At 41.2% G+C, this 17153-nt stretch overlaps 1 protein-coding gene across 1 annotated transcript in view; it reads right to left on the bottom strand.

The window, feature by feature from the left end:
* TMA16 (translation machinery associated 16 homolog) overlaps window positions 1-17153 on the bottom strand; it is a 44744-nt gene that overhangs the window by 9651 nt on the left and 17940 nt on the right. The gene's annotated exons all lie outside the window — the stretch shown is intronic.

Here is a 17153-nt window from a genome sequence, read left to right as displayed (position 1 = left end):
AGAAAGCTTTTGACAAAGTTCAACACCCATTTATGATAAAAACCCTGCAGAAAGTAGGCAAAGAGGGAACTTTCCTCAACATAATAAAGGCCATATATGACAAACCCACAGCCAACGTCATCCTCAACGGTGAAAAACTGAAAGCATTTCCACTAAGATCAGGAACAAGACAAGGTTGCCCACTCTCACCACTCTTATTCAACATAGTTTTGGAAGTTTTAGCCACAGCAATCAGAGAAGAAAAGGAAATAAAAGGAATCCAAATCGGAAAAGAAGTAAAGCTGTCACTGTTTGCAGATGACATGATACTATACATAGAGAATCCTAAAGATGCTACCAGAAAACTACTAGAGCTAATCAATGATTTCGGTAAAGTTGCAGGATACAAAATTAATGCACAGAAATCTCTGGTATTCCTATACACTAATGATGAAAAATCTGAAAGTGAAATCAAGAAAACACTCCCATTTACCTTTGCAACACAAAGAATAAAATAGCTAGGAATAAACCTACCTAAGGAGGCAAAAGACCTGTATGCAGAAAATTATAAGACACTGACGAAAGAAATTAAGGATGATACAAATAGATGGAGAGATATACCATGTTCTTGGATTGGAAGAATCAACATTGTGAAAATGACTCTACCACCCAAAGCAATCTACAGATTCAATGCAATCCCTATCAAACTACCACTGGCATTTTTCACAGAAGTAGAACAAAAAATTTCACAATTTGTATGGAAACACAAAAGACCCCGAATAGCCAAAGCAATATTGAGAATGAAAAACGGAGCTGGAGGAATCAGGCTCCCTGACTTCAGACTATACTACAAGGCTACAGTAATCAAGACAGTATGGTACTGGCACAAAAACAGAAAGATAGATCAATGGAACAGGATAGAAAGCCCAGAGATAAAGCCACGCACATATGGTCACCTTATCTTTGATAAAGGAGGCAGGAATGTACAGTGGAGAAAGCACAGCCTCTTTAATAAGTGGTGCTGGGAAAACTGGACAGCTACATGTGAAAGAATGAAAATAGAACACTCCCTAACACCATACAAAAAAATAAACTCAAAATGGACTAAAGACCTAAATGTAAGGCCAGAAACTATCAAACTCTTAGAGGAAAACATAGGCAGAACAGTCTATGACATAAATCACAGCAAGATCCTTTTAGACCCACCTCCTAGAGAAATGGAAATAAAAACAAAAATAAACAAATGGGACCTAATGAAACTTCAAAGCTTTTGCACAGCAAAGGAAACCATAAAGAAGACCAAAAGACAACCCTCAGAATGGGAGAAAATATTTGCAAATGAAGCAACTGACAAAGGATTAATTTCCAAAATTTACAAGCAGCTCATGCAGCTCAATAACAAAAAAACAAACAATCCAATCCAAAAATGGGAAGGAGACCTAAATAGACATTTCTCCAAAGAACATATACAGACTGCCAACAAACACATGAAAGAATGCTCAACATCATTAATCATTAGGGAAATGCAAATCAAAACTACAATGAGATATCATCTCACACCAGTCAGAATGGCCATCATCAAAAAATCTAGAAACAATAAATGCTGGAGAGTGTGTGGAGAAAAGGGAACCCTCTTGCACTGCTGGTGGGAATGTGAATTGGTTCAGCCACTATGGAGAACAGTATGGAGGTTCCTTAAAAAACTACAAATAGAACTACCATATGACCCAGCAATCCCACTACTGGGCATATACCCTGAGAAAACCATAATTCAAAAAGAGTCATGTACCAAAATGTTCATTGCAGCTCTAGTTACAATAGCCCGGAGATGGAAACAACCTAAGTGCCCATCATCGAATGAATGGATAAAGAAGATGTGGCACATATATACAACGGAATATTACTCAGCCATAAAAAAAAATGAAATCGAGCTATTTGTAATGAGGTGGATAGACCTAGAGTCTGTCACACAGAGTGAAGTAAGTCAGAAAGAGAAAGACAAATACCGTATGCTAACACATATATATGGAATTTAAGGGGAAAAAAATGTCATGAAGAATCTAGGAGTAACACAGGAATAAAAGACACAGACCTACTGCAGAACAGACTTGAGGATATGGGGAGGGGGAAGGGTGAGCTGTAACAAAGCGAGAGAGAGGCATGGACATATGTACACTACCAAATGTAAGGTAGATAGCTAGTGGGAAGCAGCCGCATAGCACAGGGATATCAGCTCGGTGCTTTTTGACCGCCTGGAGGGGTGGGATAGGGAGGATGGGAGGGAGGAAGATGCAAGAGGGAAGAGATATGGGAACATATGTATATGTATAACTGATTCACTTTGTTATAAAGCAGAAACTAACACACCATTGTAAAGCAATTATACCCCAATAAAGATGTTTAAAAAAAAATAAAATAAAAATTTTTTTTCCTGCTCTGCAATGACTAAATGATACCTATAAAACAAATTGGTTTTGAGAACACAAAAGAAAGCTTGATTATATTTTGTAATATGCAGAATACTTGTGCACAAAATAATGAGGACCTTCTAGAAGACTGAGTGCTGCCACCAAGACCAAAATGCATCACTATCACCTTTTAAAGTTCAACAAGAACAAAAGAATGTTTACTTTTCATCCATTTGATAAGAATTGTAACAAAGAAAAAGAACTCATTTACTCTCAAAAAACTGGTCTAGGTGATATATGCCTCCTATTATTGTTATTCTTAATTCTAATTCATTCAGAAAAGACCTTTGGATGCTAGCTTTTGCAACACTTTATGCTAGCCACTAGGGATACAGCAATGAAGAAAAATAAATCCACTGTCCCTGCCCTAACAAAGCAGACCAGATTTACCCTCCCACTTAAAACAACTAGAAAATTGGAGAACTAAAATGAAGCCTTTTTAATAAAAACTTTTTAGCCACAGAATGGAGAAAATATTCACAAAACAATAACACACTTGCATTAAGAATATACAAATAGTTCTTACTACCTAACTACAAACAAAATTCAAAACCAAAAGGAAAAAGATTTTAACAGACTTTTCATCAAAGACATAAAAGTGAACAAAAAGCACATAAAAATATATCATTAGTCATAAAGAAATACAAATTAAAACCACACTCAGATACTACTGTACACCTACTAGATTGGCTAAAATCTGTCTTAAAACTGAAAATACAACATGTTTGAGAGGAAATGGAGTGAATGTAACTCTTACACATCACTGGGAAAAAAATAAAATGGTACCATCACTGCAGATAATTTTTTATATACTTAAACATTATCCCCACCACATGACTTCATTCTTTTAAACAATTTCTTAAAAACTCAACTTCTTATTTACTTGAACATATATCTTCTGTATGACCCAGCAATTCCAGTTCTAAGAACTGAAAGAAAAATGTTTTATGTCCACAGAAACACCTATACCCTAATGTTCATGGCAGCTTTATCAAAATGTAACAGCAGGGTTGATACTCTTTGCTTAAATGTCAGCTAGTAACAAACTAGGCTTTGAGGGCCATGTGGTTGGTCTGTCATAACTACTCATCTCTGCCACTGTAGCCTCAAAGCAGCTGCAAACAACGTGAAAGGATTGGGCATAGCTGCTTTCCAATAAAACAAACTTTTTTTACAAAAACAGGTGGATGGCCACTTAGTTTGCAGACCCTGAAAAGAGCCAAAAACTATAAACAATCCAAATGACCACCAACAGGTAAATGGATTAAAAAACTGCATATATCCATACAACGGAACACTACTCAGTAATAAAAGAGAAAGACAACAAATTTCACAAACAGTATAATTGAAAAAATCTGGCACAAAAATTACATACAGTATGATTCCATTTACATGAAACACTACGGAAGACAAATCTCATCTACCAAAATACAGAGCAAATCAACAGGTGCCAAGGCTAGGGGCGGAGAGCTGAGACTTGACCGGGAAGAGCTTTGGGGAGGATGAAAATGCACTATACGTACACTGATCACAGTGGTTATACCACATATTGCCAAAACCCAGACGCTGTACGCTTCAAATATGTCTGCTTTGTCGTATCTTATTTATACCGCAGGAGAGAGTCTAGTTAGAAGTCAAGTTTGCTACAGTTCTGAATGAACGCACTGGGAGCCTGAACTACAGTGGGGTGGAGCTGCAATGAAGAAAAGAAGAGAAATCTGAGACTGATTCTCAAAAACAGCTGTTTCCTAGATTCTTACCCATTACACTTAGCTTCTCTCTGTTGATTTTCCATATTAAATAACCTTCATTTGCTATCTAGAGTTCTTTGCTACATACCCAATGGGACAAAATATGAGAGTAGTACACAGCAACAAGATGTCACTATGCTGAGAAGTCATAAAATAAAGCTAAAAGCATGATACAGAATAACTCTTTGCTGCCTATAAACTGTGCACCACTTGAAATGTGCTGGTCTTCAAACCACACTAGTTTCTACGAATAGGAACAGAAGCAGTATTTCATACAGTCCTAAACCAGAGCATTCAAATGCTCAAGATGAAGAGCATTTGGCTCTACTCTGTGCTGCTACCACGCATGCAGTATCTTCAGGTAATCAGGCTCCACCTCTAAGAGTCTACCTGACGAATCCCGCAGCTCTACGCCCTAACAATATCCTCCCCCACCTCTCTCACTCCCCAAAAATAAATCTTAGGAAGTAGCACAAAGAACCCTGGATTCTCTGTTAAAGAACAGAGACCAGACCCTCCAGCTGCCTGGCTACCCTTCCTCCTTGTAACACCAAGTACCTTCGGCAGGCAGGCACTACCAGGACGTGGTCATATCCAAGATGGTCCCCACTGCCGATTCTTGCTGGTTTGATACTCACGCCCCTCTCCTCCCTGAGCGTGGCTGGACCTAATGACTCTTTTCTAACAAATAAAATAGTGCAACAGTGATGGATGTCACTTAGAAACGACGTTGCAAACGTTGTCTTCTCTTTCCTTTTTTAAACTGAGGCAGTAAACGGCGCCTTTATTCTGAGGCTAAGCGGCAACAGACTCCCTCCCTTCTAACTGCTCCGCCCTCCATTGGGGGGGGGGAGGTAGGGGAGGGAGACAGGCGGCCGCCCCTCCTCTTCCCTCCCACCCTCCCAGGGTTCACTGTCACCCCTCTCTAAAATCACCCTCCTCTCTTGAAAGCTGTTTTCCCCACCAAAATCCCTAAAGGCTGGGCAAGGCTAACCCCTGCTTCTGCAGTAGGTGGAGCTGATGCTGGAGTAAGAACTGGGCGGCCCCACCTCTTTCCCCCACAGCCGCTCACTGGGAAGCTGTGTGTGTCGGGCGGTAGGGCGTACAGGCGCTTGGAAGACCCTGCTGACCGCCTCCCACCCGGGCCTCTTCTCACCAGCACAGTCTTCAAAGCACGGTGGGAACGGGGCACAGGGTGGAGAAGGACAAAGGGCCCTTCTTGAAGAGAGCTGTAGAGAGGGGCAAAGGGGATCCCAGCCCAGGGGGGCCCACGGGGTGGGGAAGGCGGAGGACTGGCAGCAGGCCCCAGAGCCTGAGCTGGGGGTCGGCCCTGGGGACGCGGGCTGGGTGAAGGGCACGTCACCTCCCTGGCTCGGGGCTCCTTCCAATCCAGACCATGTGACACCAATGCCCCACCATTTCCTTCGCCTTCTTCACCAGCACTGAAGGCCGTCGGTGGTGGCTGTCATGAAGGACCCTGCAAGCATCTTGCTGGAACTGTCACCCCCTCTCACTCTATCTCAGAGCCTTTGCTCTGGAGGACACATGCTGCCACGTGGTGAGCAGCTCACGTGGTAGGGAACTGATGTCTCCAGCCAACAGCTGCCACAACAGGTCTGTCGACCACCATGTAAATAGCCTGGAAGCAAAACCTCTCCCTATCAAGCCCTGCGATGATGCGGCCGCAGCCAACACCTTGACTGTAACCTTGCAAGAGACCCTGAGCCCAAAGCACCCAGTTAAGTGGCTCTGGGATTCCTGACAGAGGAACTGTTTTTGTTTCAAGCTGCTGAGTAAAGCAGTACCTGCTAACTGCTATTTCTTTCTAAGACATCACATGCACCTGACGTTCAAGGCCAAGTCCTGTTGGTACCTCTTCTATCATCTTGCTTACAGCTGCCACTACAGTCTGAGTATCTTGTCACCAGCCATCTTTTGAAAATATGCAATTCTCCATTTCTGTCTTGCTGGAAGTACTGCTCTAAGTCAGGGAGATGAGCTGCATTTCAAAATGCTATTTGTGACCACGCTCCCACTTAACTGAACAGGACTCACGGTCACTGATGCTGCTAGTCATGACAAGTGTAAGCCTGTTTCATAAAATGTTAGACACTATTAAAACTGTACATTTGTTTGCTTCTGGGGCCATGACTGCTACACTGATGACTTCTTTAAAATAAATTAAGAAAAAAGAGAAAGCTCAGCCTGTTTAAAACATCACCCAAGCACAAAAAATTAAATATTGTTCAACTCTGTACTATTAAAATAGAACCTTGGCCAACAACAGAACTTCTTTAGGACAAGTTTTATATATGAGATTAGCATGTTGTTCTGCTTTACTCTTAGGTAATTTTTCTGTAATGCTGACTGTAAATCAACATTAAATCAGTGCATAAGATCCTGAATATAAATAACAACATATAAACATCACAAGTATTTACAGTGAACTGAAGTACTTAATCATATTCTAAAGCGTTATTTCTGAAAATACTGCATGTATACCACTGGTACTATGTAAGGTAACTTTAGGTAGTTCATATACAGAGAATTAAATAATCTTTAATCAAATGGTAAGCAAGTTACTTTTCCCGTCATTTTCTTTGCACCCTTTCCGATTACATTAAGGAGAAAACTTAGTTTAATGTCAGTTCATTTTACAAGTCTTCCAACCTTTGCCAAATCTTTCCCCCAAAAATAAGCAAACATGCCTCAAGCTCAAACCACTCAGGGAAGACAATAGTATCTACTTGGTTTTAACAGAGATAAAATGTCTCCTTTAAAAACAATATTTGAGGGAAAATTATTTTTAAAGAATATAATTAAAGAATACTATACATCAATGCCTGAACCAGCAGCAACAGCATCAATATTACTGGAAACTTGTCAGAAATGCAACATCTTGGCCCTGTCCCAGACTTTCTGAATGGAAACCTCTAGGAATGAGGCCCAAAAATCTATTTTAATACACCTTACAGGTGCATCTCATGTATACCAAAGTTTGTGAGATACTGATATAGGTGATAGCAAAATCATGTAAGTAGTATATCATGTCAAAAAGGTACAGAAAAGAGAGGACCTTCAAGATGGCAGAGGAGTAAGACGCGGAGATCACCTTCCCCCCCACAGATACATCAAAAATACATCTGCATGTGGAACAGCTCCTACAGAACACCTACTGAACGCTGGAAGAAGACCTCAGACCTCCCAAAAGGCAAGAAACTCCCCACGTACCTGGGTAGGGCAAAAGAAAACACAGAGACAAAAGAATAGGGACGGGACCTGCACCAGTGGGAGGGAGCTGTGAAGGAGGAAAAGTTTCCACACACTAGGAGCCCGTTCGCGGGCGGAGACTACAGGTGGCGGAGGGGGGGAGCTTCGGAGCCGCGGAGGAGAGCACAGCAACAGGGGTGCAGAGGGCAAAGTGGAGAGATTCCCGCAGAGGATCGGTGCCGACCGGCACTCACCAGCCCGAGAGGCTTGTCTGCTCACCCGCTGGGGCGGGCAGGGCTGGGAGCTGAGGCTCGGGCTTCGGTCGGAGCGCAGGGAGAGGACTGGGGTTGGCTGCGTGAACACAGCCTGAAGGGGTTAGTGCGCCACGGCTAGCCGGGAGGGAGTCCGGGGAAAAGTCTGGAGCTGCCGAAGAGGCAAGAGACCACTGTTTCAGGGTGCATGAGGAGAGGGGATTCAGAGCGCCACCTAAATGAGCTCCAGAGATGGGCATCAGCCACGGCTATCAGTGTGGACACCAGAAACGGGCATAAGACGCTAAGACTGCTGCTGCAGACAAGAAGCCTGTGTGCAAGCACAGGTCACTATCCACACCTCCCCTCCAGGGAGCCTGTGTAGCCTACCACGGCCAGGGTACCGTGATCCAGGGACAACTTCCCCAAGAGAAAACACAGCACAGCTCAGGCTGTCGCAACATCCTCCTGGCCTCTGCCGCCACAGGCTCACCCCACATTCCCTGCCCCTCCCTCTCCCAGGCCTGAGTGAGCCAGAGCCCCTGAATCAGCCACTCCTTTAAACCCCTCCTGTCTGAGCAAACAACAGATGCCAGAGGGCAGCTTAAATGCAGAGGCGGGGCCAAACCCAAAGCTGAACCCCAGGAGCTGTGCAAACAACGAAGAGAAAGGGAAATTTCTCCCAGCAGCCCCAGGAGCAGCAGATTAAATTTCCACCAACAACTTGATGTACCTTGCATCTGTGGAATACCTGAATAGAAAATGAATCAGCCCAAAATTGAGGAGGTGGACTTTGGGAGCAACTGTAGACTTGGGGTTTGCTGTAAGTGACTGATCAGTTTCAGATTTTTATGTTTTTATCTTAGTTTAGTCTTTAGCACTTGTTATCGTTGGTGGACTTGTTTATTGGTTTCGATGTTCTCCTTTTTATTATTTTAATGTTATTTTTTTATTTTAATAACTTTATTTTATTTATTTTACTTATTTTTTCCTTTCTTTCTTTTTTCCTCTCCCTTTCTCTAAGCTGTGTAGCTCACAGGATCTTGGTGCTCCAGCCAGCTGACAGGCCTGAGCCTCGGAGATGGGAGAGCCAAGCTCAGGACATTGGTCCACGAGAGACCTCCCAGCACCACATAATATCAACTGGCGAGAGCTCTCCCAGCGATCTATGTCTCAATGCGAAGATCCAGCTCCACTCAATGACCAGCAAGCTCCAGTGCTGGACACCCCATGCCAAACAACTAGCAAGACAGGAACACAACACCACCCATTAGCAGAGAGGCTGCCTAAAATCATAATAAGGTCACAGACACCCCGAAACACACCACCAGACAGGGTTCTGCCCACCAGGAAGACAAGATACAGCCTCATCCACCAGAACACAGGCACCAGTCCCCTCCACAAGGAAGCCTACACAACCCACTGAACCAACCTTGGCCACTGGGGGCAGACACCAAAAACAATGGGAACTACGAACCTGCAGGCTGCAAAAAGGAGACCCTAAACAGAGTAAGTTAAGCCAAATGAGAAGACAGAAAAACACACAGCAGATGAAGGAGCAAGGTGAAAACCGACCAGACCAAACAAGAGGAAACAGGCATCCACCTGAAAAAGAATTCAGAGTAATGATAGTAAAGATGATCCAAAATCATGGAAACAGAACAGAGAAAATACAACAAATGTTTAACAAGGACCTAGAACTAAAGAGAAAACAAATAATGATGAACACCACAATAAATGAAATTAAAAATTCTCTAGAAGGAATCAACAGCAGAATAACTGAGGCAAAAGAACAGATAACTGACCTGGAAGATAAAATAGTAAAACTAACTACCGCAGAGCAGAATAAAGAAAAAAGAATGAAAAGAACTGAAGACAGTCTCAGAGACCTCTGGGACAACATTAAATGCACCAACATTTGAATTATAGGGGTCCCAGAAGAAGAAAAGAAAAAGAAAGGGAATGAGAAAATATTTGAAGAGATTATAGTTGAAAACTTCCCTAATATGGGAAAGGAAACAGGCAATCAAGTCCAGGAAGCATAGAGAGTCCCGAACAGGATAAATCCAAGGAGAGAAAAGCCAAAACACTAATCAAACTATCAAAAATTAAATACAAAGAAAAAATATTAAAAGCAGCAAGGGAAAAACAACAAATAACATACAAGGCAATCCCCATAAGGTGAACAGCTGATCTTTCAGCAGAAACTCTGCAAGCGAGAAGGGAGTGGCAGGAAATATTTAAAGTGATGAAAGGGAAAAACCTACAACCAAGATTACTCTACCTAGCAGGGATCTCATTCAGATGCGATGGAGAAATTAAAACCTTTACTGACAAGCAAAAGCTAAGAGAATGCAGCACCACCAAACCAGCTTTACAACAAATATTAAAGAAACTTGTCTAGGCAGAAAAAAAAAAGAAGGAAAAGACCTACAATAACAAACCCAAAACAATTAAGAAAATGGTACTAGGAACATACATATCGATAATTACCTTGAATGTAAACAGATTAAATACTCCAACCAAAAGACACAGACTGGCTGAATGGATACAAAAACAAGACCCATATATATGCTGTCTACACGAGACCCACTTCAGATCTAGGGACACATACAGACTGAAAGTGAGGGGATGGTAAAACATATTCCATGCAAATGGAAATCAAAAGAAAGCTGGAGTAGCCATTCTCATATCAGACAAAATAGACTTTAAAATAAAGACTATTACAAGAGACAAAAAAGCACACTACATAATGATCAAGGGATCAATCCAAGAAGAAAATGTAACAATTGTAAACATTTAGGCTTCCCTGGTGGCACAGTGGTTGAGAGTCCGCCTGTCGATGCAGGGGACACGGGTTCGTGCCCCGGTCCGGGAAGATCCCACATGCCACAGAGCGGCTGGGCCCGTGAGACATGGCCGCTGAGCCTGCGCCTCCGGAGCCTGTGCCCCACCAACGGGAGAGGCCACAACAGTGAGAGGCCGCGCAAAACAAACAAACAAACGAAATACCTAGAAACAAATGACAATGAAAAAACACGACGACCCAAAACCTTTGGGATGTAGCAAAGCAGTTCTAAGAGGGAAGTTTATAGCAATACAATCCTACCTCAAGAAACAAGAAAAATCTCAAATAAACAACCTCAGCTTACACCTAAAGCAATTAGAGAAAGAAGAACAAAAAAACCCCAAAGTTAGCAGAAGGAAAGAAATCATAAAGATCAGATCAGAAATAAAGGAAAAGAAGTGAAGGAAACGACCACAAATGTTAATAAAACTAAAGGTTGGTTCTTTGTGGAAACAAACAAAATTGACAAACCATCAGCCAGACTCATCAAGATAAAAAGGGAGAAAACTCAAATCAACAGAATTAGAAATGAAAAAGAAGTAACAACTGACACTGCAGAAATACAAAGGATCATGAGAGATTACTACAAGCAACTATATGCCAATAAAATGGACAACCTGGAAGAAATGGACAAACTCTTAAAAAAGCACAACCTTCTGAGGCTGAACCAGGAAGAAATCGAAAATATAAACAGACCAATCACAAGCACTGAAATTGAACCTGTGATTAAAAATCTTCCAACAAACAAAAGCCCAGGACCAGATGGCTTCACAGGTGAATTCTATCAAACGTTTAGAGAAGAGCTAACACCTATCCTTCTCTAACTCTTCCAAAATATAGCCAAAGGAGGAACACTCCCAAACTCATTCTACGAGGCCACCATCACCGATACCAAAACCAGACAAAGATGTCACAAAAAAAAGAAAACCACAGGCCAATATCACTGATGAACATAGATGCAAAAATCCTCAACAAAATACTAGCAAACAGAATCCAACAGCACATTAAAACAATCATACACCATGATCAAGTGGGGTTTATCCTAGAAATTCAAGGATTCTTCAGTATACGCAAATCAATCAATGTGATACACTATATTAACAAAGTGAAGGAAAAAAAACATGATAATCTCAATAGATGCAGAAAAACCTTTTGACAAAATTCAACACCCATTTATGATAAAAACCCTGCAGAAAGTAGGCATAGAGGGAACTTACCTCAACATAATAAAGGCCATATATGACAAACCCACCGCCAACATAGTTCTCAATGGTGAACACTGAAACCATTTCCACTAAGATCAGGAACAAGACAAGGTTGCCCACTCTCACCACTATTATTCAACATAGTTTTGGAAGTTTTAGCCACAGCAATCAGAGAAGAAATAAAAGAAATCCAAAATCAGAAAAGAAGTAAAACTGTCACTGTTGGCAGATGACATGATACTATACATAGAGAATCCTAAAGATGCTACCAGAAAACTACTAGAGTTAATCAGTGAATTTGGTCAAGTAGCAGGATACAAAATTAACGCACAAAAATCTCTTCCATTCCTATACACTAATGATGAAAAATCTGAAAGTGAAATTAAGAAAACACTCCCATTTACCACTGCAAGAAAAATAATAAAATACCTAGGAATAAACCTACCTAAGGAGTCAAAAGACCTATATGCAGAAAAATATAAAACACTGATGAAAGAAATTAAAGATGATACAACGATATGGAGAGTTATACCATGTTTGGATAGGAAGAATCAACATTGTGAAAATGACTATACTACCCAAAGTAATCTACAGATTCAATGCAATACCTATCAAACTACCAATGGCATTTTTCACAGAACTAGAACAAAAAATTTCACAATTTGTATAGAAACACAAAAGACCCCAAATAGCCAAAGCAATCTTGAGAAAGAAAAACGCAGTTGGAGGAATCAGCCTCCCTGACTTCAAACTATACTACAAAGCTAGAGTAATCAAGACAGTATGGTACTGGCACAAAAACAGAAATACAGATCAATAGAACAGGAGAGAAAGCCCAGAGATAAACCCATGCACATATGGTCACCTTATCTTTGATAAAGGAGGCAAGAATATAAAATGGATAAAAGACAGCCTCTTTAATAAGTGGTGCTGGGAAAACTGGACAGCTACATGTGAAAGAATGAAAATAGAACACTCCCTAACACCATACAAAAAAATAAACTCAAAATGGACTAAAGACCTAAATGTAAGGCCAGACACTATAAACCTCTTAGAGGAAAACGTAGGCAGAACACTCTATGACATAAATTACAGCAAGATCCTTTTTGACCCACCTCCTAGAGAAATGGAAATAAAAACAAAAATAAAAAAATGGGACCTAATGAAACTTAAAAGCTTTTGCACAGCAAAAGAAACCTTAAACAAGACGAGAAGACAACCCTCAGAATGGGAGAAAATATTCGCAAATGAAGCAACTGACAAAGGATTAATCTCCAAAATTTACAAGCAGATCATGCAGCTCAATTTCAAAATAACAAACAACCCAATCCAAAAACGGGCTGAAGACCTAAATAGACATTTCTCCAAAGAAGATATATAGATTGCCAACAAATACATGAAAGGATGCTCAACATCACTAATCATTAGAGAAATGCAAATGAAAACTACAAGGAGGTATCACCTCACACTGGTCAGAATGACCATCATCAAAAAATCTACAAACAATAAATGCTGGAGAGGGTGTGGAGATAAGGGAACCCTCTTGCACTGTTGGTAGGAATGTAAATTGATACAGCCACTATGGAGAACAGTATGGAGGTTCCTTAAAAAACTAAAAATAGAACTACCATACAACCCAGCAATCCCACTACTGGGCATATACCCTGAGAAAACCATAATTCAAAAAGAGTCATGTACCACAATGTTCATTGCAGCTCTATTTACAATAGCCAGGACATGGAAGCAACCTAAGTGTCCATCGACAGCTGAATGGATAAAGATGTGGCACATATATACAATGGAATATTACTCAGCTATAAAAAGAAATGAAGCTGAGTTATTTGTAGTGAGGTGGATGGACGTAGAATCTGTCATACAGAGTGAAGTAAGTGAGAAAGAGAAAAACAAATACAATATGCTAACACGTATATATGGAATGTAAAAAAAAATGGTTCTGAAGAACCTAGGGGCAGGACAGGAATAAAGACACAGACAGAGAAGGATAAAGACACAGACAGAGAAGGGACTTAAGGACACAGGGAGGGGGAAAGGTAAGCTGGGACGAAGTGAGAGAGAAGCATTGACATATATACACTACCAAATGTAAAACAGATAGCTAGTGGGAAGCAGCCACATAGCACAGGGAGATCAGCTCAGTGCTTTGTGACCACCTAGAGGGGTGGTATAGGGAGGGTGGGAGGAAGACGCAAGAGGGAGGGCACAGGGGGATATAAGTATATGTATAGCTGATTCACTTTATTATATAGCAGAAACACAACAATGTAAAGCAATTATACTCCAATAAACATGTTAAAAAAACAAAAAATTCATGAAAGTGATACATAGATAACTGATGTTTGAAAACTACTGTTTTAAAACAATATTATTCTAATAACCCTTAATTACAAAAAAAGACCCTCCCTTACAAAAAAGAAAGAAAATTCGAGTATACTATCATAGCACTTGACTATTCTTTTTGTTTGTTTGGTTTGTTTTTTGGGTTTTTTTGCAGTACGCGGGCCTCTCACTGTTATGGCCTCTCCCGCTGCGGAGCACAGGCTCCGGACGCGCAGGCTCAGCGGCCATGGCTCATGGGCTCAGCCGCTCCACGGCATGTGGGATCCTCCTGGACCGGGGCACAAACCCACGTCCCCTGCATCGGCAGGCGGACTCTCAACCACTGCGCCACCAGGGAAGCCCAGCACTTGACTATTCTTTTCAAGAAAACTTCTAGCCAAATCACTATAAAGCAGCTAACCCCTACTGGCCTTGGCCAAGGAATCAATATTTAACAATGAAAGTGCTGGTTTCTATCAGCTAGTATGCGAATGTATGTAGCATTCATTAAAATGCTAAGGCTGGGAAAAAATATTTGCAAATGAAGCAATGGACAAAGGATTAATCTCCACAATATACAAACAGCTCACGGAGCTCAATATCAAAAAAAAAAAAAAACCAATTAAAACATGGGTGGAAGACCTAAATAGACATTTCACCAAAGAAGACATACAGACGGCCAAGAGGCATATGAAAAGATGCTCAACATCACTAATTAATTTAGAGAAATGCAAATCAAAACTACAATGAGGTATCACCTCACACCGGTCAGAATGGCCATCATCAAAAATTCTGCAAGCAATAAATGCTGGAGAGGGTATGGAGAAAAGGGAACCCTTTTGCACTGTTGGTGGGAATGTAAATTGATGTAGCCACTATGGAGAATAGTATGAAGGTTCCTTAAAAACTAAAAATAGAACTACCCTATGACCAGGCAATCCCACTACTGGGAATATACCCTGAGAAAACCGTAATTCAAAAGGACACATGTACCCCGATGTTCACTGCAGCACTAATTACAATAGCCAGGACATGGAAACAACCTAAATGTCCAATGATACATGAATGGATAAAGAAGATATGGTACATATATACAATGGAATATTACTCAGCCATAAATAGGAATGAAATTGGGTCATTTGTAGAGATGTGGATGGACCCAGAGTCTGTCATAGAGAGTGAAGTAAACCAGAAAGAGAAAAACAAATATCATACATTAACGCATATGTGTGGATTCTAGAAAAATGGTACAGGTGAACCTATCTGTAGGGCAAGAAGAGACAGAGACGTAGAGAATGGACATGTGGACACAGTGGGGGAAGGGGAGGGTGGGACGAACTGGGAGATTAGGTTTGACATAAATACACTACCATCTGTAAAACAGTTAGTGGAACCTGCTGTATAGCACAGGGAGCTCAGCTCGGTGCTATGTGATGACCTAGATGTTGGTGGAAGGGGAGGAGGGAGGTCCAAGAGGGAGGGGATACATGTATACATATAGTTGATTCACTTCATTGTACAGCAGAAACTAACACAACATTGTAAAGCAATTTTACTCCAATAAATAAATAAATAAAAATAAAATAAGATGAAGATGTACTCTTTATATTCCAAACCCCACCCCCCCAAAAATAGTGCTAACGCTATTCTAAAATAATCTAAATGATGATTTCTATTTTGATTTCATAACTTCATTTTAAGGAATTTTTAAATTTGATCCCATAGCAGTTCCTGGGGACTCTCAGAGCCCACAGATGGAGGGAAAATAGGCAAAGTACAGTGCAGGATGCTGATCAGAGAAGGGTGGCTAAGGGATAGGAAGGGGAGAAAAGAAGGGGCAGCATACACATATTTAATTTTCCTAAGAAGAAAATTTTCCTATGAATTCTTCACATCAAGAATATAGGCCAGGGGCTTCCCTGGTGGCGCAGTGGTTGAGAGTCCGCCTTCTGATGCAGGGGACACGGGTTCGTGCCCTGGTCCGGGAAGATCCCACATGCCGCGGAGCGGCTGGGCCCGTGAGCCATAGCCGCTGAGCCTGCGCGTCCGGAGCTTGTGCTCAGCAACGGGAGAGGCCACAACAGTGAGAGGCCCAAGTACAGCAAAAAAAAAAAAAAAAAAAAAAAAAGAATATAGGCCAATTTTCAGAATGGCAGAATAAGAACTTAAAAAAATCTACTCCTCCATAAAAGCAAGAGAACACTGATAAAACTTGTCAAAATCAACCTTTTCAGAAGTATAAAAATTAACCAGTCTTATAACAATCCAAGGTCCATTTATTTACTCAAGAAAAACGACCCAATCTCAGTAAGAAGAGTAATCTCTATGGTGTTTTAATCCCATCCCCCTCTTCCCAGCTCTGCAGTAGACTTGAAAACCAATAGACTAGCAACTTATGGTAGTTGTTAAAAGCCATCCTCCTAGCAGCCACTAGAACAGATTGGGTTTGGAATTCCCCAAAAGCTTCATCCTGAGAGTTGTCACCATCTGACCCAACCAGCAACAGACTGAACAGCTCCGTTCTCAGAATTACTTTATTTCATCTAACTCAGAGCTAACTCTGTGGAAGCAGCCCTATCCCCAGGTTGTTTCTCAGAAACAATCTCAGCAGCAGCTGTCTAACACAGCAGCTGCCTGAGTGATATTACCAGTTGGGGGCTAACAAAAGGCTGACCAAAAAAATTTAAAAGGAAAAATTAAGGAATGCAAAGCCCATAGAGGGCTTTGAAAAGCTAGCTCCAACATACTCCTGGGAATCTAGAATGATATATGTACATTCAGGACTGTGTTTGTACCAAAGGAGGATCTGAGAAGGTCCTACTCTCTCACCTCTGGGCAACCCTGAGGCTCTGTGCAAATGAGAAATGAAGTCTATAAACTGCCTACTGGAACACTGAAAGCATATCCAACAGACTAACATAGCCCCTCAATAAAGGCTGACTCATTAGTTGAAGGCAATTAAAGAAATCCCTGTTCAAACATTAGCTGACCACTAACTCAACAGAAACTGCAAAGGTCACACACAACAAAAAGGCTTTACAAAATTAGTCCAGGAAAGTCACAAGCAAACAGCAACAACACAACAACAGCAAACCTGACTGAGG

The sequence above is a fragment of the Delphinus delphis genome, chromosome 5 (genome assembly GCF_949987515.2).
Source record: "Delphinus delphis chromosome 5, mDelDel1.2, whole genome shotgun sequence".
Taxonomy (NCBI): domain Eukaryota; kingdom Metazoa; phylum Chordata; class Mammalia; order Artiodactyla; family Delphinidae; genus Delphinus; species Delphinus delphis.
The sequence above is the reverse complement of the archived record's forward strand: the minus strand, read 5'-3'. Positions and strand labels throughout refer to the sequence as shown.